Genomic DNA, 23,085 nt, shown 5'->3' with positions numbered 1-23,085 from the left:
GAAAAGACAATGTGTTGGCGGACAGCCTAAGCAGGAATTTCACAGATCCACACAAGTGGAGGTTACATCCGAAGGCCTTCAGACAACTCACTTCGACTTGGGGCAAGCCAGAAGTGGACCTATTTGCCTCTCACCTCAACCATCTTCTACCAAAATTTTGCACAAGGACATACCATCCAAAGGCTTGGAAAATCGATGCCCTCTCATTCAACTGGAACACCCTAGCAATCTATGCATTCCCACCTCTGCCACTGATGACCTCAGTATTACTAAAGATCAAAGCAGAGAAGCCCAAGGGAATCATAATAGCTCCGGATTGGCCAAGACAACACTGGTACCCACTACTATGGAGCATATGTCACACCAGGAGGTGGGCCCTCCCCCAGTGGCCTCTACTTTTGACTCAACACAATTTCGAAACACTGCATCCAAATCTTCAGACACTGCAGCTAACAGCCTGGGAGATCCCATAAATAACTTCAGCTTATCTCTCTCCAAGGAAGTTCAGCGGATACTAACAGAGGCTCGAAGACCATCTACCAGAAAGGTTTACTTAGCAAAGTGGAAAAGATTCAGCAATTGGAATACCAGCAAGGGACATGATGCATCATTGTTGAACATCCCCCTCATATTGGAATATTTGGCAGATATGTTAAAAAACAGCCTCTCTTATTCTTCCATAAAGATACATGCATCTGCTATTTCAGCTAGATACAACACTGATCCTCCTGTTTTCTCTCCCCCCCTACTAAGACAATTCCTCAGGGGAATCGAGAACATTAAGCCACCAAGAAAGGCCCCAGTGCCAGCCTGGGACCTCAATTTTGTCTTAGAAAAACTGACTCTACCTCCTTTTGAGCCAGCAGCTTCAGTTGACTTGCAATTTCTCTCATGGAAGACAGCTTTCCTGTTGGCAATTACCTCAGCAAGAAGGGTTTCTGAGCTACAGGCCCTAATGGCAATACCACCCTTTATTATTTTTCACAGAGACAGGGTTTCATTAAGGACCAACCCTACTTTTATGCCAAAGGTGGTATCTAGGGTTTCTTTAAATCAAGCCATTCATCTGCCTGCTTTCTTCCCCAATCCTGAGAATAAGGGGAAAAGACTTTTGCATACCTTGGACATTCACAGACAACTTCGATACTACCTGGACAGAACCAAGGCCAGTAGGAAGTCTGAACAACTATTTGTAGCTTACGCCCCTGCAGTCCAAGGAAAAGCAATTTCAAAACAGACTATTTCTAAATGGATTGGACATTGCATCAGATTCTGTTATTCCTTTCATGGAAAGACTGTTCCAGCCAATGTCAGACCACATTCCACCAGAGCTACAGCCACCTCTACAGCATTCTTAAGAGGGGTGCCTACCAAGGACATTCTAGAAGCTGCTACATGGAGCTCCGTGCATACATTCTCCAAACACTACAATCTCCCTCTATATTCCAGATCCAGAGCAGGCTTTGCTTGGCAGTCCTGCAGGGTTTGATTGCCACACCATCTCTTTCCTAGAGCATACCTCCTCACCCAGCTAAGCTATGGTATTCTACCCACATGTTATGACTGCAGTTGCATTTTTGAAGGACATAGTACAGTTTTGTACCTACCATAAATGTAGATGTCCGATAGACATGCAACTGCAGTCGGATTTTCCCTCCCTCCATACCCCTCTATGCCTAGGGTCCACTCCTATCCCTGTTACTCTTAGCTGGGGATATCTGTTATGGTGTATTTGTTTTATTGCTCATTTATTTGTTTGGAATCCTGTTTTTGTCTTCCAATTTGATTACAGCCTTCCTTGGAGGGCAGCTGGCATCTGGGGCAAGAAACACTGAAGAAAATGGCGTCGGCTGATGCTTATGTACTCCAGCCGCTCTGACGTCGGAGAGAAAAGCGACATCAGCCGACGTCGGACCCAGACTTTGGAATTCGGCCGACCGAGGGCTGCCTGAGGCAGGACAACCCACATGTTATGACTGCAGTTGCATGTCTATCGGACATCTACATTTATGGTAGGTACAAAACTGTACTTTATACGTATCCAATCACCCTAAATTAGTTATTGGCTGTTGCTTTGCCACCAATCTAATTAACCTATTAAATAATCAAGCCTAAATTCTTAAAAACATTCTTAAAGGCACAACATTAAAATTTTGTCAAGGCATATTTAAACACACATTTAAAATATGTTAGGAAATGTTTACATGTTTTTTAATGTATTCATAGATTTTAGAAAAAACCCTTCATCTGTTTTAAGCTGTTTTCTATTTACTAATTTATTATTTATAGTTCTGTTTTAAATGTTTTAGTATATACAATGTTCTCTGTCCAGTGATTTTTTTTATTGAATTTAGTTTATTTATACATATAATTTAAAGACATTTTCTAAGGTATTTTTTTTATTTTGTATTTAGAGTTAATTTACAGGCTGCACCACATGATTTCATTTTATTTGATATATAAATGTATGGCAATGATATTTCATTTAGTTCTGATGAAGTCCTGGTTTAACAAGGACAAAAGCGCTTAACTCTGTTGTAGTAAAAACTTGATACTTTGGGTGTCCATTCTGACTGACTCTGTGTTCCTTGCTGTGGTTGGTTCAGCAGATTTTTTTTAGCTTGACTGCTGGTTTTGAGGTTATTTGTATCTAAATGACTAAAATTATTCTTGAAAATTTATATAAATTTGTTCCATTTGTGAGGAGCAGAAAGAATCCAAACCAGGAACACTTGTAGCTGAAACCTCCAGAAGGAACGTCAGGATGATTTAACTAAAATACAAGAGGATACAAGAAATCTAAATTTGAAGTACATGCATAGAAATTATAATAGTGATTACAAAAGTATGAACAATGATTGTAGAATTCCAAGTACTTTTAACCCTCAAATGCATCATTTATTTAAAGTATATGAAGCAGCATGTGAAATGGATTTATGCTATTATGTTGGAAAATATAAGGAAGAATATAATTTGAGTGGACCTGAGAATGTTCTATTGAGGGAATTAATGGGAAAGACCGACTTATGGTACATGCGCCCAGACAAATGTGGGGACATGATAATTTTTTACAAAGATGATTATACACAAAAAATGTTTGAAATGTTATATAGTGGCACTTACAATGAAGTGTCTTTTAACGAAAGGAACATTGCTTATTCTAGGATTGACTGGGAACTCCTACATATGGTCACTCAGGACCAAATTAGCATTGATGTGTACAACTATATGGCAACTGAGACCCCAAAGATACCAGTCATCTTTGGGGTCCCGAAAATTCACAAGCAATTTGAAAATCCACCACTTCGCCCTATAATTGACTCTGGCTGGTCTAAGACCAGTTATATAGCAAGCTTTTAGATAAATTAAAAGAAAAGGTCAAAGGTATTCCCCACCTATGCCGAGATTCTTGGCAATTTTTAGAAAAATGTAACAGCTTAGTGCCTTTTGACAAAAATGGAACTTTTATTACAATAGATGTTAAGGACCATTTTAGTTGTATTCCCCACACTGTAGGTATGAACTGGTTTTCAGACTAATTGTTCGAAGAATTTGGCATTCAACAAGGACTTAACGATACCTACACTCAGTTAATGAAGATTGTCCTCAAAAACAATTATATTTATTTCGAAGGGCATCATTTCAAACAGATGGAATGTGTAGCTATGGGGTCCACGTGCGGATCCCTTTTTGCTAACATAGTGATGGCCCAATGGGAAAAAGAATATTTGTTTTATTCTCCTTTCGTTGAACATACTAGTTTGTACCTTTGTTATTTGGATGACCTGTTTGTGGCATGGACAGGACCCAGGGGAGAATTAATTAGGTTTATGGAAGTTGTAAACAAGAGCACAGACTTTCTAACATTTACTTTTAACATGTAAGAAAATGAGATTTTATACTTAGATGTATTAATTACAAAAACTAAGGATGGAAATATTGAGTCTACTATATTTAGAAAGCCCACATATTCAAATAGTATATTACACTTTTCAAACTGTCATCCTAACCATGTCAAGCGCGGTATTGTCAAGGGCCAGCTAGTTAGAGCAGCCAGGATGATTTCCCTTTATGAGGATTTCCTCAAAGAATGTGAAGTGATGGCTAATATGTTTTTGGATAGGGGCTACCTGGTAGGTTTAGTACAAGCTATTAAACAGGAAGTTACCAATAAGCGTAGGACTGTTTTTTATAGACCTATTCTTGAAGGCTTACACCAGGTCAACAACAACCAGGTTTCTACACATCTTGGGACTGGAGGGGTGAACAAATTTGATTGCTATCCTTTGGTGACTGGGGGACAAGCCGTTGAACTGCATAGAGGAGAGAGGTCCAACATTAAAAAGCCTGTATGTCCTTTAGTATATACATATTCAAGAGACAATTATATTATACAAGACATTATAAGTAAAAACTGGGCTGTTCTTATGCAAGATAAGACGTTGCTTGATACTTTTGGTACACGGCCTTAGGTTGTGTTTAGAAAAGGAAGGGACATCAAAAACCTATTAGAGAATTCTAAAGTAAATGAAAGTAAGGGCCACATGTCACCATGTGGATTTTGCCAACAATATAAAAATTTTTTGAAAACCTCGGCAGTAAGGATTAGGGACAAACAGTGATCAAAGGGAGGTACAACTATTATTCACATGCAGTTGTATACGCTGGCATCTGCTGTCGATGTTGTACCTTTTATATAGGCAAAACACAGTGAAAATTAGGCCAGCGTGTATAAGAACATCAATATGCAATAAGGCAAAAAGATGAAAAGAACTCTTTATATAGACAATATCAAGGAATAACCAGAACATACTTTAAAATTTTTAGTGTTACAACAAGTTAAAAGTGAGACCAGAGGGGGTCCTTGGAAACTACACTTGGAAGACAGAGAAACCTGGTGGCAGGTATTTTTAAATGCATACTCCCCACCAGGACTCAATGATATGCTTTCTATTGTAAATTAAACGTAAGAATATTTGAAAGATACATTTCATTGGATTCAAATATAGGATATACATATAATTTTTGTACGACTTTTATAATTTTTACAATCATATTTATATATGTTTTTTTGTTATTTTAATATGATACACTGGTTATGGATGTTTTGAATATATTAATAACATTAACAACAAAAACAAATCTAATAGAGTAATCTATGTTTTTTAGTACCTGGCTTTAGGGGCAATGACTATTTAATGATTAATGGGAATAATTAAATAATCAGCATGGGCATGGGCTGTTTACACTAATTGGTTTTAACAAGGTTTTGTATATGAAGAAGGGTTTTGAGTGTTTAAAACTGTCTGATGAAGTCTGGTGATGGTCACTGGACGAAAGCACTAATTTTTGTATTTTAATAAAAGTTTTCTTGTATTTTAATTAAATCATCCTGACATTCCTTCTGGAGGTTTCAGCTACGAGTGTTCCTGGTTTGGATTTTATTGGTTTGCCTTTTTCTTAGCTTTGAGGAGCAGAGAGAAGCTTAAAATGTCCGAAATGTAGCTTTCTAATTGGATCCAAATGTACTGTTTTGTACTTTAGAATTAATGCAAGTCTTTGTGGTGGCTAAGGCTCATTGTTTGTGTGCAGCTTCTTCAGTAGCCATTCTTAGAAATTAATTCATGAAAAATATTCATGCAACTATGAAATGAGCTTTGGTTTATACATTTACAAAGCATTAAAAGTTACAATTGATTATACATAACAAGAGAGGCTTTTGGCAAGGCCGTTCTACATAACACTCTATTCTACGGATCACCTTATGTCTTTATTTGAGTTTCCTTCTGCATTATTTTGTTCCATGATATGGACGCTCTGCAGCTACAGCCTGCAGAAAAGTTACATTTAACAGTCAAAATGTTAAACATTCTAAGAGTGTCTCTTGCATGAGATCCCTAGGTTTCACTGTTCACCGACACCTGCTGTTCATTTGAAGTGTTGCCATCGTGGCAGGTCTGGCTATATTCTTAAAATTTGTGTGATTTCCTTGATATACCAAGGAGAAGGTCTACATGGAAATTGCGTATTTCCATAGACATGAGGGTTATGATGGTGGTGGTGATGGGATAGTTAGAAAAAATCTAACACTGGATACTAACATGTGGGATAATTTTGTATGGGAATCATTTGATTATCACTCTGTGGGTGAGTCATGTAGTGGACATCAAAGCTGCAGCACCCTTCATTTTCACAAGGGGCTGACATCAGCAGGATGCCCCACCCACTCACAGGCAACATTGTATGATTGTTTCCCCAATCTCCAGGGGAACTAAACCTGAGAATGTGTCTAAAGTGTGCATGTCTCACTCCTGATGGGTATGCTTGTTCTTTCTGCTTGTACCAAGTGCCCAATCCACTGTTCAGACTCATGCCTCCTGAACCATAGTTAGGCTGTTATCCTTCTATGACACTGTTGCAGGCTACATGATACAGTGAAATTTAAGTCAGTCATGTTATGTAATGTAGCAGGGAATGGGAGGTCTGGGTTGCTTACCACCCCCAGAGAAATATGCATTTTAATGTGTACTGTTGATTTTATAAGCATTAGTGCTCTCAGGATGAGGTTTTTATTTGATCTTCATTCTCTGAACAAATCTCTGAAGAATCAGACCACACCTTTCTTGTACTGTGTGTTATGATGCATAGGTCCACTGATGTAACTAGTGACTAATGAGGTAAGATGTCTGCACTTGGGTAATAGATAAAAAAAGATTAAAAAAAAAGAAATAAGAATTTTCTGCCATGCCAGGCTTTCAAAGGTTTACATTTTTTGAAGCTGGAATATCTCGAAGAACATTATGGGATGAATGAGTGCTCACTGTGTTTCGTCACACTACTATTTGTGCAGCGTGGATTAGCTCTAATGTGGTCCCCATGTCTTAACAGTAGCTACATCTGTCATGCATGATTTATTAGTTGCATACAGTAGCATGGCTGAAAGCAGTGCTATGCATTCCAGCTAACTGCTGATTGAACCACACAGAGAAGCAAGAGCTGTGCATAGTGTTACATAAACAGGTCATGTAGAGCCCCTAACCCATATAGTGTTATACATGTAGAAGTGTATCCCTCCTGTCCATATATAGGAAGCATAACAGTTGAGTGTAGTGTACTCTACTGTGTGGGTATTGGCATGCTTCTTGTTTAGGGTTGCCTCTTCCCACCTCTTGCAAAGATAAAATAGCGCTACTTCCCTTAGATCACTCCTGTCCCACCTTCTGATTTTTCCAGTGGCACCTCTTTACTCCTTTCATCCTTTATGCATAAAATGTATCGTTCATGCTACCCAGGAGCACCCCCATCTTTTTAGATAAAACAAGTGCTTGTTGTTCAGGTCAGTCTGTATCGCTTCCACATATGTAAGCATACCACTTTTGGTACTATACTGATTAACTATGGCATGCCAGCTGTTAATGTAGCATACCAGACTTACTCAAGTTTTGCCACTGCTTCTGTTCTGTATGGCATATTGACATGTATATGTGGTGTAAAAAATGCATATGCTTGTGCAGACCTGGGTAGGTCTGTACTGGCAAATAAATTTATACTTAGTGAGGGATGAGGCAAGAAATACAAAATAGCTGACCTCCCTGAAGGATTCAAGAAGGATGTAGAGTACATTGCCTTTAACTCTATGAAGCGGTTTTGGCAACAGGGCAGTATTTAATGCCATTTTGTCTCACCTTTGTTAGAAAGGCTGAACAATGACATGAGATGGTTAACAAACATTAGATTTCCTGAGACTGCGTAACATTATAAGTATTTACATGTTGCCACTAGTTTGACAGTTCCATTATTTGTGAAACCATAATGCCTGCCAAGGCAGGATTATGCTAGGTGAGTATGCTTTTATTTTGTAAGAGGACATCTTGAGTGTTATGTTCAGGGCAGTGTATTATACTGGATACTTCTGTAGGAATGTCAGTGTTGTTGCATTGACAGAGCAGCACTAGGTTACAGCTGCAAGTGGCACAGTGGCTGTGTGGTAAGCACTCTGCTACACAGCTCCAGGGTGCAAGGTGGAACTTTTATTCACTGGAGTTTTATGTTTTCTTCCCATGTGTGTATGTGCTTTGCTTTTGGGGGTAGTTTTGTTTCATCCAGCTCTTTCAAAAACATGCTGGTTGTTGGCTGCACTAAACTATCCACATATATGGTACATTTACTCTTGCTCTTCTAGTAATGTGGTTTGTAGCTGAATAGGTTTCCTAAGTACCAGATCACTTACCAAGCTAATTAATTAAATATTAGAATAAAAGGTTGCTTTTTATGTTTGGTTAGAGTTGTAGCCTTAATAAAAGTGCAAGAGTTCACCAACTACTGCCCTCCCTTTGGTATTTCTGATATATAGGACAAATGTGAGAGATTTACTGTTAGAGCTCACCTTTGAAAGTGCTGTTAGTGCTGACTGCACTTTTTTTCTCAGGTTCTTCAGCTGCAGGGAATTCTGGCAGGATACAGTTCACTGTAACAATCCTTAACAGCTAACCACTTGTTTTCTATTCCCCAAATATCTTTAAACCCATCCATATATTTCATTCAGTCTTCTATCAGCCCCCCCCCCCTACACACACACACACACACACACACACACACACACACACACACACACACACACACACGCACGCACCTGGCAGTGCAGGATGAATGTGACATCATCTGCATTTGTAATTGTCACCCATGACCCTGATTTTCCCTTGGAATTCCTATGTGGGTGTATTCTATCAGTCTGCCTTATGTGGATGATATGTGTCCATGTCATGTCATGTGTCCTCATTCTCTTCAGAGCCAGCTGGTATTATCCTGTGACAGTTGACATAATGTTCTGTATACTTCTTTACAAAAGAGTCCTGCACACTACAATAATGCAAGGTATCCCTCTTTCACAGTAATCAGCTTGCATTTTGTCTAGTTATTCAGTTTGCTTACAGTTCACTTGTAAGTTCTGTAATGATGAAATCCTATCTTTCTTCTGTCAGGGACAGTTACACAGTCTGTTATATCTCTGGCTGAGTTATTGTGAAGATTTTAATGGGATTCCCTGCAGTGATTCAAGTTCACACACATTATAATATTGATTTGTACACATATCTAATTGTAAAGGAGTATATGTGTACCATCCTGCTTATTGTTTTTGTACTAAAAATGAAAAATTGTAAAACAAGGTTTTATTAAAAGCAGTCTTGCAGCTAATATATATATATAGCAAATAAAGCATTTGCTTTTGCTAGTTATTGCACTCACATTTATACATGGGCATTTACATGATCAGGATGGGTCTTGGAAGATCTAGAAAATATTACCTTAAGTGGAGCGATTAATTTGTGATGTATTTTGCTTATAAAAGTGAGGGGACCTATTTTATCACCTTGATGATGTGAGAATACAGTTCCTCAGGGAGTGTAGAAAAAACTATCAGCTTTTTATAAACTATTCTTATATAAGTCCTGTCCACATAAATTTTATAATTAAAGCTAAGCTACTGAATAATTCAGTAGTTAGAAATAAGTAACAATACTTCTGCACATCAGTACCAAGAGCAGGTCCCAAGAGTGGATTGAATGCAGCGTTGTTGGATGTAACACTTCAGAAGATCTAATATCTGTGTGAAAAGACCTTGGGTTCTTTTACTTTCTGCTGAGCATGCAGCTATATCGGAGTCAGATCTGGAAAGCAGGGTCTGCAGTTGTACATCTCATCTGCGTGACACATCACATCATTATTGTTGTCTCAAGTATTCTTACAGAACTGCACTTGGGAGCTGGTACTTCTGCACTGTGTCCTGATGCGGGACTTGAACATCCAAACTCTGAGCCAGAAATGGGACTGCTACTGCAAATACACTGATATTGTCACTGATAGTTATATTGCATTTGCAAGGGTCCCTTCCCTGCTGTCACATCTGGCAGTAGGATTGTAATCATTTTTGGGCTTGAATGTATCTTCTACTTTCATTTATATACACATGTGGAATGTTTGCATTCAGCCAGCACTGTTTCTCAAAGATCAGTCAGTATTTTAGTCAGAAGCTTTTCTGTAGCATGAATTTTAATACCCGTTAAAAACTTAGTACATTAGGTAATAAAATAATTGCAGTGAAAAAAATATATTGCCTTTCTTGTCATTGTGAGGCTATGACTTTCATTGAAGCACGCTGATCACACGTGAAACATGCAGCAGCTATAACATTTTGTTTGATATGCTATGGTTCTTTTGAAAGCTCACTGGCTAGCCTAGACTGTAAGTTAGCGTTTGATTAGTTATGCTATAGTTCCTCCTGAAAGTGTGCTGGTTGTCATTTGATGTGGATTAGATATGCCATGGTTCTTTTGAAAGGATTTCTCATTACATTATGATTCAGAGTGCAGTATATGGTGATGGATTTCACCTTGTTACAATGCATTTTATTTTATGCTGCCTTGCTGTAACAAGATGGTCAGAATTCTAAAAAAAAATCATTATTCCTCAATTGTTAACCCCCTCACAGTTCAACCCTTGGACACAATGTTTTTAGAGTCTCAGCCATCTCTCTAGATTAATCTGCTATTTAACATATTCCTGTCTATAAAACATTAAGTATATTCTAACCAAAAGCAATGCAAGCTATTTTTCAGAATGTTTTGTCTACTATAGTTGCATTTTCCAGTCAATATGAATTTATTTTTTTAAATGTAAATTACTTGTTGTTCTCACTTGCTTGTTACATTCAATGTACTATTGCGTCTTTCTATTGCCAGTTGCCCAGGTTGTGCTTGAAAAGGGTTTTTTGACTATCATACTACCCAGTGAGTTAATTAATTAGTTTGGTCGTAGCAAATGGATTCATCAACACTTCTCATCCTAATTTTATACTCTGTGGTTTTAACTTTGTGGGGGTGTTATAAACTGAAATTTTGCTTGGCATTATCCTGCTCACTTGTCATTGTTACTGAATAGTTCCAGTTCAGCGGTGAATTGTTTTTAGAGAAGAAACTAAGGAGTATGGGAGGTTCAATGACTTGCTTATTATGGAACTAGTTTGCTGATGAAATTCAAATGAGGTTCTTCAGCTTCAAAGCCTAGCATCTTAACCATTGCAGTGAACCCCATTCACACTCATTTTCATTATAGCTTTTATACATGTATTCTGTGATGGACAGAACTGGTTTACTACTCCTAACTACACAGTGCCCTTACCAGCACATTTCTACACTACTGAAATGCAGTTGTGTTCAAATTAAACCATATAGAACTTGCCTAGCCTTGGCTTTAGCCTGTTTTTATGTCCCTTTTGGATTGCACAAAAATACACCCTGCTGTTGATTGTGATCTTTAAGGAAAGAAGCTTGCCTGGATATGAGTAAAATGTTGGCTTGCTGTTATCTAGATGGCGGTGCAGGTCTGCTGACTGATAACACCTTCCAGTATATATGGCATTTCATGTAAACTGTACTCCTGCCAGTTTGTTTTTTGCTCTTAATAACTCAATTCCATATCATATCATTGCCTTTAGCAGTGAAACTGGTATTGTCAGCAGAGGCTTAGAATGTCATCTTTAAGACAGCAGATTAAGTAGACCGGTGGGGCATACCATTTCCATGCTGGTCAAAGATAAAAAAAAATAGAAATGGGTGAATTAGAGCTATTGCACAGAGGGTAAATGGAAATAAGCTAAAACTCTTACTCATAGGTAGGTACTAGGCTATCGGCCCAAGGGCCTAAGTAAGCCTAGCCAACAAGGTTCCCTGGCTTATGCCACCCAAGAAAGTTAATTTCCTGTGCCCCTGTCGAGCAGAGCCACAGAAGTGATCCCAGAGTGTATTTCCTATTTCCCATCCACTCATCAAGATTTTTCTTAAAGAGCGCTAATGAGGAACTTTGCTTGATTTTAGATGGGTAGCCTGTTCCAGAGTATAGAAAGTCTCTGGGACAGGAATCTATCCCTCCAGCATGTACTGTTTATTGTGGTGACAAGGTTTAGGTCAGTAAAGTGTGTAGCTTGGACGGATTGGGATTTCTTAAGGTGTAGCATGTCCAACAGCCCTGGGTTTAACATAGTTTTATATGTTAGGCAGAGATCACCTTGGAGTAGGTGATATGCTACAGAGTAAAGCTGGAGTTTATTGAGACGGTCAGTGTAGGGCATCTGTTTGAGGCCAGTAATCCTCTTTGTGAGGTACTTCTGTGGCCTTTCGAGCTGCTGCAGATGTCTTATGAGGTACATTCCAACAGGGGCGTTGTACTCTATAGTGGCTCTAATGAGTGCCGAGTGGAGGGGAACAATGACCTCTTTTTTTCCTGGATGAGAACCCTTTTGTGATGTGATGTGCCACATAGAAGGATTACCTGACTACTGTGGCGTTGTGATTATCAAAGGAGAGACTACTGTCCACCTGGGTCCCAAGGTCTCATCACACATTTTGTGTTAAGTAGGCTGCCGTTTATGTGGTAGTTCATGGGTACAGAGTTTTTACCAAAGGGGGTGACAATGCACTTTTTGGCATTGAGCTTGGGGCCATGCCTCTGACACCAGGCATCTGTCTCATTGAGGCCCTTCTGTAGGATGTCCACATCATTTGGGGACTCGACTATGGCTCCTAGTTTGCAGACATCTGCGAACTTCATTAGCCAGAGGCTTTCTGTGTTAGCCTGTACTTCAGAGAAGTAGATACCAAACAGGAGAGGTCCCAGGACTGAACCCTGTGGTACTCCACTTGTCACTGGTTTGAAGTCAGATTTGGAGTCTGGAACTGTTCTGTCAGTGAGCCAGTTGGAAACTCATCTTGTGACATATGGATTTATACCTAGTTTAGTGAGTTTAGATATAATTCCAGAATAGGGAATGGTGTTGAAAGCCTTGGTGAGGTTAAGATAGGCTGTGTGAACCACCTTACCCTCATCTACAGCTTTGGTGACTGCCTCAAAGAAGTCAATCAGGTTCAGAAGGCATGAGCTGCCTTTCACAAACCCAAACTGGGTGGGGGTCCAGAGTTTGGAGGTTAACAATGTCTTTGTTTATGAGTTCCATGATGATACATTCCATGGCCTTGCAGACCAGCCTAATCAGGCTAATAGGACCATAGTTCCCAGGATCAGTGGTGGCTCCCCCTTTGTGGAGTGGGATAACTGTTGCTATGCGCCATTCAGTGGGCACTAAGCCTGACGTGAGACTATGATTGAACATGGTGCTTAGGTGGGGAGCCAGTCCGTTCTGAAGTTCATGTAAAATGCAGCCTGGGATGTTGTCCGGTCCTATGTATGCTGTGTTTTTGGTTTTAGAGAGTGCAGCTTTTACCTGCATAGATGTGATTACAGGGACTCTGCATTCTTCCTGTATATATATGGGCCCTTTAAGGGGTGAGAGGGAAAGTAAAGTTAGCACTGAACCTGTCTGCCAGGATGTTTGCAATATCAGTTGGTTCTGTAATTTTCATGCTGTTGTGCTGTAACTCAGAGCAGATCTGGGTGTTGCCATTGAAGTTCTTGACATAGCTATAGAATGCTTTGTAGTTGCCCTTAGAAACAGTGACAATTTTGTTTTTGTAGCTACCTTTGGAGGATCTTATAAGGGATCTCAGCTTCTTACTGAAGCTGACCAGGCAGCTTCTCCACTCATGGGATTGTACTCTCTTTTACAACAGTTTCTTCCTTCTGTTGTAGTTTGTTTATGACAGGGGACCATCAGACTGGCTTCCTTTTTTTGGAGGATACCATCTTGGTTCTGTTTGGGATAGCACAATCCATGCACTCGTGTAAGTACTTATCGAGTGCATTTGTGTAGGACTCGGCAGTCGTAACTGTATTGTCCATTTGCATGGGTGTCATGAAGTTTGCCACTTCTGTCTTAAGAAGCATGAAGTTGGCTTTGGAGAAATTTTTTACCATGGTTTCCTTAATGGTGGGTGGGGGCGGGATGTGGATATATAGGGTGATTAGCTTATGGTCAGATCCGACCAGTGAGGAGCTGATTTCAGGTGTGGAACACTGGTCACTCATGTTGGTAATGACTAAGTCTAGGATATTGTTGCCGCTGGTGGGAGTGTTGGATAAGCTGATCCAATGCATTGGAATTTATGAATTCCAGAAAGCATTGAGCGAAGGAGTTGGTACATGAGTAGTTTTCCCAGTTAATGGTGGGGTAGTTGAAATCGCCCATTATTAGGGTGTTTGGTTGAACCCTAATATTTTCCAGTATATCAAGAAACGAGGAGTGGGAATCCTGGCGCATGCTGGGGGATCTGTAGCGAGTTACAATTTGGATTACAGTTTTGCCCAGATTTAGTTGCACTTGGATAACCTCGGATGCATTATGCTGCGCAACTAGCCTGGAGGTGTGGATATCCTTAATGAATATGGACATGCCTCCACCTTTGGTGTTCTGGTCCAGGTTAGATGGCTGAAAAGTATGGTATGAGTTATAGCCTGGTAATGCAGCGGTGCTCTCTAGAGCCTTGTACCAGGTCTCAGTCACTGCACAGATATCGATGTTCTCCATTTTAAGGAGTGCTCCGAGTGAGTGCATTTTGAGATTTAGACTTCTAGCATTGAGTAGTATTACCCTCAGTTTTTGCTTGCCTGTTCCTGTTACGGTGGTGAATTTATCATTTGAACCTTACCTAAAAAAGGCACTATAGGGTCAGCAAGAGCCTTAGCCAGTATCCGGAATCCTAGGGGTGACAGGTGCAGGGCATCTCTGGCAAAGCATTGTGGTCTTTCAACCATGTCGTCCCAGGCAAGACAGATACTGGATCCTCTTAAACAATTAGCTAAGCTTCTGGTGTCGTTCTAAGTCAATCATTTTGTCCTTGTAATGTGGTATCATTCTGGGTGATGGCAGGATGCTACTCAGGGCTAGGGTCATACCTGCCTGGGCTATAAGATCAGAGAGCTCTTCCATGTCCTTTTTCATGTAGTCCAGGGAGGTATGTCTCATATCGGTCACACCAACATGGACAATGACAGAGTCATATTTGTACTTGTTGTGAAGTGACCTGAGTGCATGGGTTATGTGGCGGATCCTGGCACCTGACAGGCAGCTGACAGTAACCTTCTCCTTGTTTAGCCTGGTGAGTGGGACATCAATGTGCCTGACTATAGAGTCACCTATGGCTAGTGTGTTGGGTACATTGTTTTGCCTCATGGGCTGTGGTTTATTGGCACACTGAGTCTGTGGGCTGTGTGTCATTTGGGTTGTGTTGCGGGGTGGTGGTTGCTTGCGTTTCTGCTTTGGAGGTCTCTGTTGCTTGAGCAGATTATTATTGAGAGCCTCTGCAAATGTTTTTGTGTTTCTATGTGTGGATTTTGATGGTGTAGGTTTAGTGGGACTGTGTGATGAGTGTGGTGTGGTGCAAGTGTTTAACTTCTCCTCTTGACTGTCAAGTTCAGTCTTGGTTGGAGAGAGCTTTACCTCCAGTTTGGTTAGATAAGTGCATCTCTCACAGGTTGTGGTGTTGGGTGGTAGGATCACAGGGTTGTCTGTGTACATGAGGCAATTGCTACATTACCTCAAGATGCCCAGATTCATCAGATGAGAACACTGGGAGCTGTCCCTTGGATATGCCTGAATAAAAAAACTACTTTCCTCTAGACAAGTGAGGAAAGTGAGTATAAGAGTTGCTTTTCTCTAAGCAAGTGAGGAAAGTAAGTACAAAGGCTGGATAAAAAAGCTAAGACTTTATTTTTCATTTGTGGGTGACCAGTGGAGTGATTTCCTAGCTTTTTTATCCAGTTTGTTTTTTTTCCAGCTTTTCTGGTGTTTGCATGTGTGCAGCAGCCGTGGAAATCTCCCAGGGTACACCTTCATCAAACTAGCAAAATGACAGCATAGGAGACCTGACATTACTCATAGAAGCGCTGCTCCAGATAGTGGATAACCTGTCTAGGAGGTTTAATTGCATCAAATGGAACTCAGAATGGAGGGACAACAAATCCTAATCTGGTTTCAGCATCAGCATCTCCGAGGGCGGAAATGCAGGTTACACAGGAAACTGCTCACCCGAGCAGTTTTATGAATGGAATGTGTTCCTCTGAAGCCATCCGACCTTCCTATTCAGCAGCAGCAGTGAATAACATGAATCAACCAGGGTGAGGTACAAGCCCTACCAACGAAGCGAGGACCAACAGTGGATTAATAAATATTGGTGGAACACCCTCGGGGCTTATTGGAGCTCCTAATTTGGAGCATTGGTTATCTACGTCATTGGGATTTAACAACGAGAGCAAGGACCAACAGGAGCAACCGGCTGGAAGGGTAGCTGATATTTCTTCATTATTGCAGCAATTTGATAACAGGTTAGTAAAGTACAAAACAACTACAGTTAGAAATAAACTACTTTAAAGAGTGTATCAGCGAGGGTATTGTACCTAAAGGGCAATACCCTATGGGACTGATAGAGGGGTCTGATTTTCATAAAGACCTGTTAAAATTATTCAACAAACATGGCTTAAAGTTATTGGACTTGATTTGCACCCATTATAAAAAAAATGCTGAAGTCCTAGTCAAGGAGGCTACAGAATTAGATGCTTCAATAAAGGCTGATGCAGCTTTTCAGCTATACAGGTTTGAATATGAGAGGACATATTCAAGCGTAGACCAGTACATGGTGAAAATTAAGGCTGTGAAAGTTAAGAAGATGCAGAGGGACAGGCTAGCTTACTCTACAGGCACAGCGTAGCCTAAACCACCTTCTTCACAAACTAATTCCTTGCAAAATAAGAATGGAACTGTTGAACTTGCACATATGACAGGCGAACATGTAGAAAGTAATGATGAATCTAACCATACACATAATACACCAGAACCAAGGAGAAACCACTTATAGCAAATAGTAAAACAATACAGAATAATGAGGCAAATGAAACAATGGATGAAGGAAATTTCAGAACGGAGTGCTGAACCACTGCCCTTATCCAGTACCCCAGAATGGGAGGGGGGACAGGCCACAACGCCAGAACAGCAATACCAACACGAACAAGAGGAACAGGTGCAGATAATTTATGGAGAGGAGCAATTTGAGCACATTTGTGAGATTGTATGTAACTGACCGTGACTTTAAAATATATAACTATACAACGATGAACATTGAGCAGAGCTTGAAGGATCTTTTAGCCAAGGGGCAGAGTTTTGTTCCTTCATGCAAATTGGACATTGCAAATACGCTAATAGACCTGAAACTTTTCGTAAGAAAACTAAATTTCAGGGTGTTATTTGGTCACGACAATAATGTCATGAATGAGTATAAATTAGCTAGTACATTTTATCCACCTTTACACCCTACTTTGCATCTCTTCAAACAAATTTGTGTGCTGGAATTATGAAACATAATAGAACAAGGTGACAGGCAGAATATATTTGTCCAGAACATTCGTAGGAATGAAAAATTGTTGTTAGAAGGGCTACGACAGGGAGCGATACGTGTAATGCAACCCGATAAGGGGGGGGTGGGGCGGGTTTGGCAATCATGTTTACTGCTGATTACATCAACAGGGTGGAAAATGTGTTGAACAGTGAAACTTATGAGGAAGTCTCTAGATCAGAGGTCAATAGAGCTTATTCAAGAATTAAATCCTGGTTAAATGACCTGTTCATTGAGGCTAGGATCAATGTAGACCTCTTCAACTATTTAGTGATGCCAGCCCCAAGGATCCCAATATTTTTAGAATACCAAAGGTCCATAAAAGTATAATAAATCCCCCCCATGAGACTGTTGGTGGATGCAAGGCACAGTATTGTGTACTCCTTGGCAAAGGTCATAGATCAAAAGTTGAAGAGATATGTGACCCAGGAGAGTCAAATTTGCAAAGACCCCTGGACCTTCCTCTCAAACATTAGTGCATTAGAGTTTAACCCCATTTATAATTTTATTACAGTTGATGGAAAAGATCTGCACACTTCTATTCCTCATGTAGAAGGAGTAGAATGGGTAAGCTATATGATGCACAGTAAAGGAGCACCTGAGGATGAAGTTTCCCTTGTATGGGAGCTCATAGACATAGTGCTAACACAGAATTTCATAACTTTCAACAAGTATTACTTGCAGAAAGTCGGGGTAGCCATGGGTTCACCATGTGGTGCCAGCTTAGCAAACTAAGGAATGGCATACTAGGAGTGGCATTTTGTGAGAAACAATGAGAAGCTTGCCAACCCGGTTATCCATTACACTAGGTTCTTGGATGATATGTTTATGATTTTCAGTGGGGACAAGAAACAAGCTATAGATATGGTTACTTATTTTAACAATACAACACAGTTTTTTACATTCACATTTACTTTCAGCACTGAATCAAGAGCCTACTTGGACGTAAACCTTAGGAAAGACAGCATTACCAACAGTTATTGTGCACAAGTTTTCTGGAAGGAAACATATTCCAACGCATTTCTTCACTTTACTAGTTGCCATCCATTACATCAAAAACGTTCAGTAGTCAAGGGGCAATTAGTAAGAGCTGCCCGGATAGTGACCGGTGATGATGAATTTGTGTTGGAATGCAATAACCTGAAAAACATGTTTAGGGTAAGATGTTATCCAGAAGAATTAATCAGCGACTTGATCAGAGAAGTTCAGGATAAGATGGCTGGTGTTTTTTATAAACCAATTTTGAGTATTAAGGGTACGATAGGAGGTAACAATGTGGGTGACATGAGTATGGTACCAAGGATGAGAGAATACAGTACTACAGCCCTCATTACTAGATAGTGTCAGTACTCCAGCTTTATACTCAATTATTAACATAAATTGGTCATTAATTATGAATGACAATGTTCTCAGGCATAAATTCTGTGAAGCACAAAGAATAGTGTTCCAACGAAGGCAAAACCTGAAAAATATATTACAATACAAGGAAAAAGGTGTAAGCACATGAACAGGTATGGATAAATGTAATATGTGCAACTTTTGCAAACACATGTAGGTTGGCCAATGCTTCACATTGAGGGAACAGAAATATGTGACCAAACATAAGTTCAACTGTCAGTATAGAGCGGTAGTTTACATGACTCAGTGCCAACACTCTCCGGCTTCCTATATTGGAAAAACGGGCTGCAGGTTAAAGGAAAGAGTATATGAGCATTTACATTATATTTCCAAAATGAAAAAAGAAAGTGCCCAGGTTAGACATATTGAAGCATTCACAGATCATACTTTTAAATTTAGGGCTATTGACTGTGTGAATTCAAATGGAAGAGGTGGTCCAGATTCATTAATGTTGGAGAAACTTGAATTGAGGTGGCAGCTTCGTATAGACGCCTACCATTTTCCAGTATTGAATGAAGTGTATTCTATCCTGTGTATTCTTAAATTGAAAAACCTTGAGAGGTAGGCGCACGAAAGGTGGAAGTGCGTTCATACCCTCTGGTTGTAAGGTGCTGTTATGCGTATAGAATGGGTCAGGATTAATTATTTTAATTTAATTTTCATTAGAATGAAGTCAATAAAAATATACATGGAATAAGTAAGAATGTTGATTATGAATTTTAGGCTAAATATTTTAGTAAGAGTATATTTAAGGCATTATTTGTAAATTATTGAAATGTCACAGTTAATATGTGAATGTCATAGGGAAGGGTGTTTTTAAATGGAGGTGTGTAAGTGTCACGTGACTGATGACTCTTTTATTTAAACTTTGCATTTGTACATGTCTGTTATCTGAAGAAGTCTCCCTATAAGGAGAGATGAAAAGCGCTTAATAAAGCAGACTTTATTTTTCATTTGTGGGTGACCAGTGGAGTGATTTCCTAGCTTTTTTTATCCAGTTTGTGTTTTTTCCGGCTTTTCTGGTGTTTATAAGTACAAAAACTGTTTTCCTCTAGTTAAAGAGGAAGGTTGAGTGCTGTAGTAATTTGTAGCTTATTTAGTGCTAACAACAATTTCTGAACAAGTGCTGAGCATGAATAAGCAAATTCAAGTGCTAAAACTAAGAATCTGTATTTGGATATAGTAGTAGATAGGCTACCTAGTGCTTACCACTCCCACTGATGAGCTAGAATGCTTCCCTCCAACACAGAAAGGCTTGGAGGCTCAGAAGCTTACAATCAGTCCTGGATACAGCAAATATGTATCTGGACTAGACTAGTTACAGGAAAGGAAGGAAACGAGCACAAACGTGGGCTTTTAAACCAGAAGCTTGAAAGAGATGGAAAAACTTCCCAAACAGCCAATAAACTACAATTTCTGGGCCAGAAACCACTCTTGTGCTAGATAGGCTACCTAGTGCTTACCACTCCCACTGATAAGCTAGAAGGCTTTCCTCAACACAGAAAGGCCTGGGGGGGCTCAGAAGCTTACAAACAGTCCTGGATACAACAAATCTGTATCTGGACTAGACTAGTTACAGAAAAGATGGGAAAGAAGCGCAAATGCAGGCTTTTAAGCCAGTAAGTTGAAGGAGATGGAAAAAACTGCCAAAAGGCCAATAAACTACAATTTATGGGCTGTTTTAATGTATGCTAATTCCACTAGGAACTTGGTGTATACTGAAACATACCCATCCTGTTGATATGCAATAATGTGTTACATGTGTTTAAACATAGTCTCAGTTTTGAGGAGCTGGTGTCTGCCCACATTTCTTTACTTTGTAAAATGGAAGGAAGTCAGAATCTGATTTTTGCATCATTAATGTATTTGTAGATTTGACAGTAATGGATAGGGAAAAGGAAAAGTAGAGAAAGAATTGTTTGCATTGTTCAGTTTCTGTAAAAGGTACAAAATAAAATTTCCTTTCTTATTGTATAACATATGATAACACTCTTTTGATGAGAAGAAATTACTACTGTGATGTGGCATGTTTTCTGTTCTGTAGCAAGAGGAATGTACTGTAGTGACGTTTTTCCATATCGCTGTTATATTATTCTTTACTAAAGGGATTGCATACCAAGGGTAGCCTAACATTTGGGCAATATGCCACAGCCTTATTTTATAGACATCGCAGATCATACATGTGCTCCCTGGTCAAGCTGTAGTGCATAAAAGTGACATACTGATGTACATACCTCCGAACTACTTTGCTTCCAGTTCGAAAGCCATCATTGATCATCATTCTGACTGCTGCTCCTTCTGTGCTACTTATCAAGCCATGTTTCAGAGAAGTACCCCCCGTGGAAGAACTCTCCTTTGGGTATACTATTTCTTGGATGGTGGAATATTTTAAATGGGACTGGAAGAACTCTCCTTTGGGTATACTATTTCTTGGATGATGGAATTTTTTTAAATGGGACTGTTATTAGGTTTCTGATATTCAAAAGAGATATTATGAACTCCTCCAGATGGAGTCCCCTAGGACATCTGCTGTACCTCTAATCTTGGCTGCCCTCCTTGATACCTTTTCGCTAGCCTCTGGGGCCCTGGATTCTCAACCTTCAGCCCCTAAGATACTTGATAGATTTTACAAGGTACCTGAAAAGTGTAGGTTTTTCTACAAATGTCCTTATGCTGACCCTTGTGTAGTGTCCGTCTCTTCTGACAAACCCTCTAAATGTTTTTCTTCTACTAAACTACTTCAGGCAAGGACCACAGAGCTATGGAATGACTAGGCAAAAGGGTATATACTGCCACCTTGACCTTTCAGGCTATTCATTACCAGACCCATATGACCAGGTATTTTTTACCCTTCTTTCCCAGGCAATTTCACATCTTTCTGATTATGAATGAAAGCCATAGGTCCTCTCTTTAATAGGCTCTACTTCTCCAGTAGCTCACCATTCTGTTAAATGCAGCTATGATGCATGCTGATATCTCTAGATATCGGCGTTGAACAAACGAATTTATGAACATTTATATAATATAAAAGGAATATTAATAATGCATTAAGTAAACATTTACAAATGGAGCCTAAACACACTGGCTTTTGTTTTGGGATTCCTGAACAAGTACCTATTGATCCTAAAGGGGGAGATTGAGAGAATTGGCTATGTTGTAGGGAGACCTATTGGCAAATTAGATTGAATGCCACCCACCCCCCGGGACTAAATGAGCATATTTCTGTTAAGCCTTATTTGATTAAAAAAGCAGAAGAATTATCTAAATAATTACTTAAAACAACCACTGAAACAATTATTAAAGTAACATTTTGATTGTATTGTTTATCATAATTTTAAAGTATTTTAAATTTTTGTCATCCTTTTCTTCTTCTTTTTTAGATAGAACTGTTATTTTATATTACTTTGATTCAACATTTTATCAAGTTTATTAATGTTTGGTAAACAAAGTGAATTTATTTGTGTTTTTAAACTTGACGGTTGTAAAAATGTGCGTGGTTACTTTAAATTTAGGTCAGACTGGTTTTGGCGCCTTTTTTTTTAAATGAAGTTATTTAAAGATGGCTGATTGAACAGTTACGCTGTTTTTACACTTGAAAAAGCCCTACAATTGAGTTTTTATGGACTTGCAACCTGTGTGCTGACACAATCGTTTTATTGGATTAATGCTGATATCTCCTCCAGGGCTGCTGCTTGTGGCTCTGTTTTGAGATGTTACTCTTGGCTTTCAGCCCTTGCCTGGTGATATCAAAGCGAAATTGTTACATGCTCCTCTTGACAATAAGAACTTGTTTAGTTCTGCTGCTGCTGAGTTTTTCCATTCTCTTCAGGATAAAGATATGACTTTGCAGGAATTGAAGCATATTTTTGTGTCTCCTATCCCTAAGTTCCAGTGGAACTACCCTTCTAAATTTGCCTTGTTCGCAGACAGCCTTGCCCTCCTCCCAAAGGTAAGAAGGGTTCTAGGTGGGTTCTTCCTGCTACGTCTGCTGAGACTCTTACTTCTCAGAAACCTCCTTTTCAAGACAAGCCAGGTTCTATTGGACTGTTTGTCTTCCCCTTTTCTTGAGTCATGTTCTCTTATCCCTTCTTCTTTCCCTGTCCCTTTCAAATTGGTAAGGAACACTCAAGACTTTTGGTTTCTGTCCACCCGTCAGTGATACTTCATGGTATGGAAATCCATTCCTCCTTTTTTGGGCATCCTTCAGCTTCCTCAGAACAACTTTTTCTTCCCAGAACTATTTCAGGCCCTTTTGGCACAAAGCATCATTCCAGCTGTGCCCCCTTCCCAGGAGTGGAAAGGATTTTATTCCAGAATAACTCTGGTTCCCAGGAAGGAAGGCACCTGGAGA

General features: G+C 39.6%; 1 protein-coding gene and 1 pseudogene across 1 annotated transcript in view; both read left to right on the top strand.

Annotated features, from left to right (window-relative positions):
• MAD1L1 (mitotic arrest deficient 1 like 1) overlaps positions 1–23,085 on the top strand; it is a 4,750,917-nt gene that overhangs the window by 4,283,520 nt on the left and 444,312 nt on the right. The window lies entirely within an intron of this gene.
• The window catches only part of LOC122817300, a 137,156-nt pseudogene continuing 131,126 nt past the window's right edge, over positions 17,056–23,085 (top strand).

The sequence above is a fragment of the Protopterus annectens genome, chromosome 12.part0 (assembly GCF_019279795.1).
Source record: "Protopterus annectens isolate FY-2018-M chromosome 12.part0, PAN1.0, whole genome shotgun sequence".
NCBI lineage: Eukaryota > Metazoa > Chordata > Ceratodontiformes > Protopteridae > Protopterus > Protopterus annectens.
The sequence above is the reverse complement of the archived record's forward strand: the minus strand, read 5'-3'. Positions and strand labels throughout refer to the sequence as shown.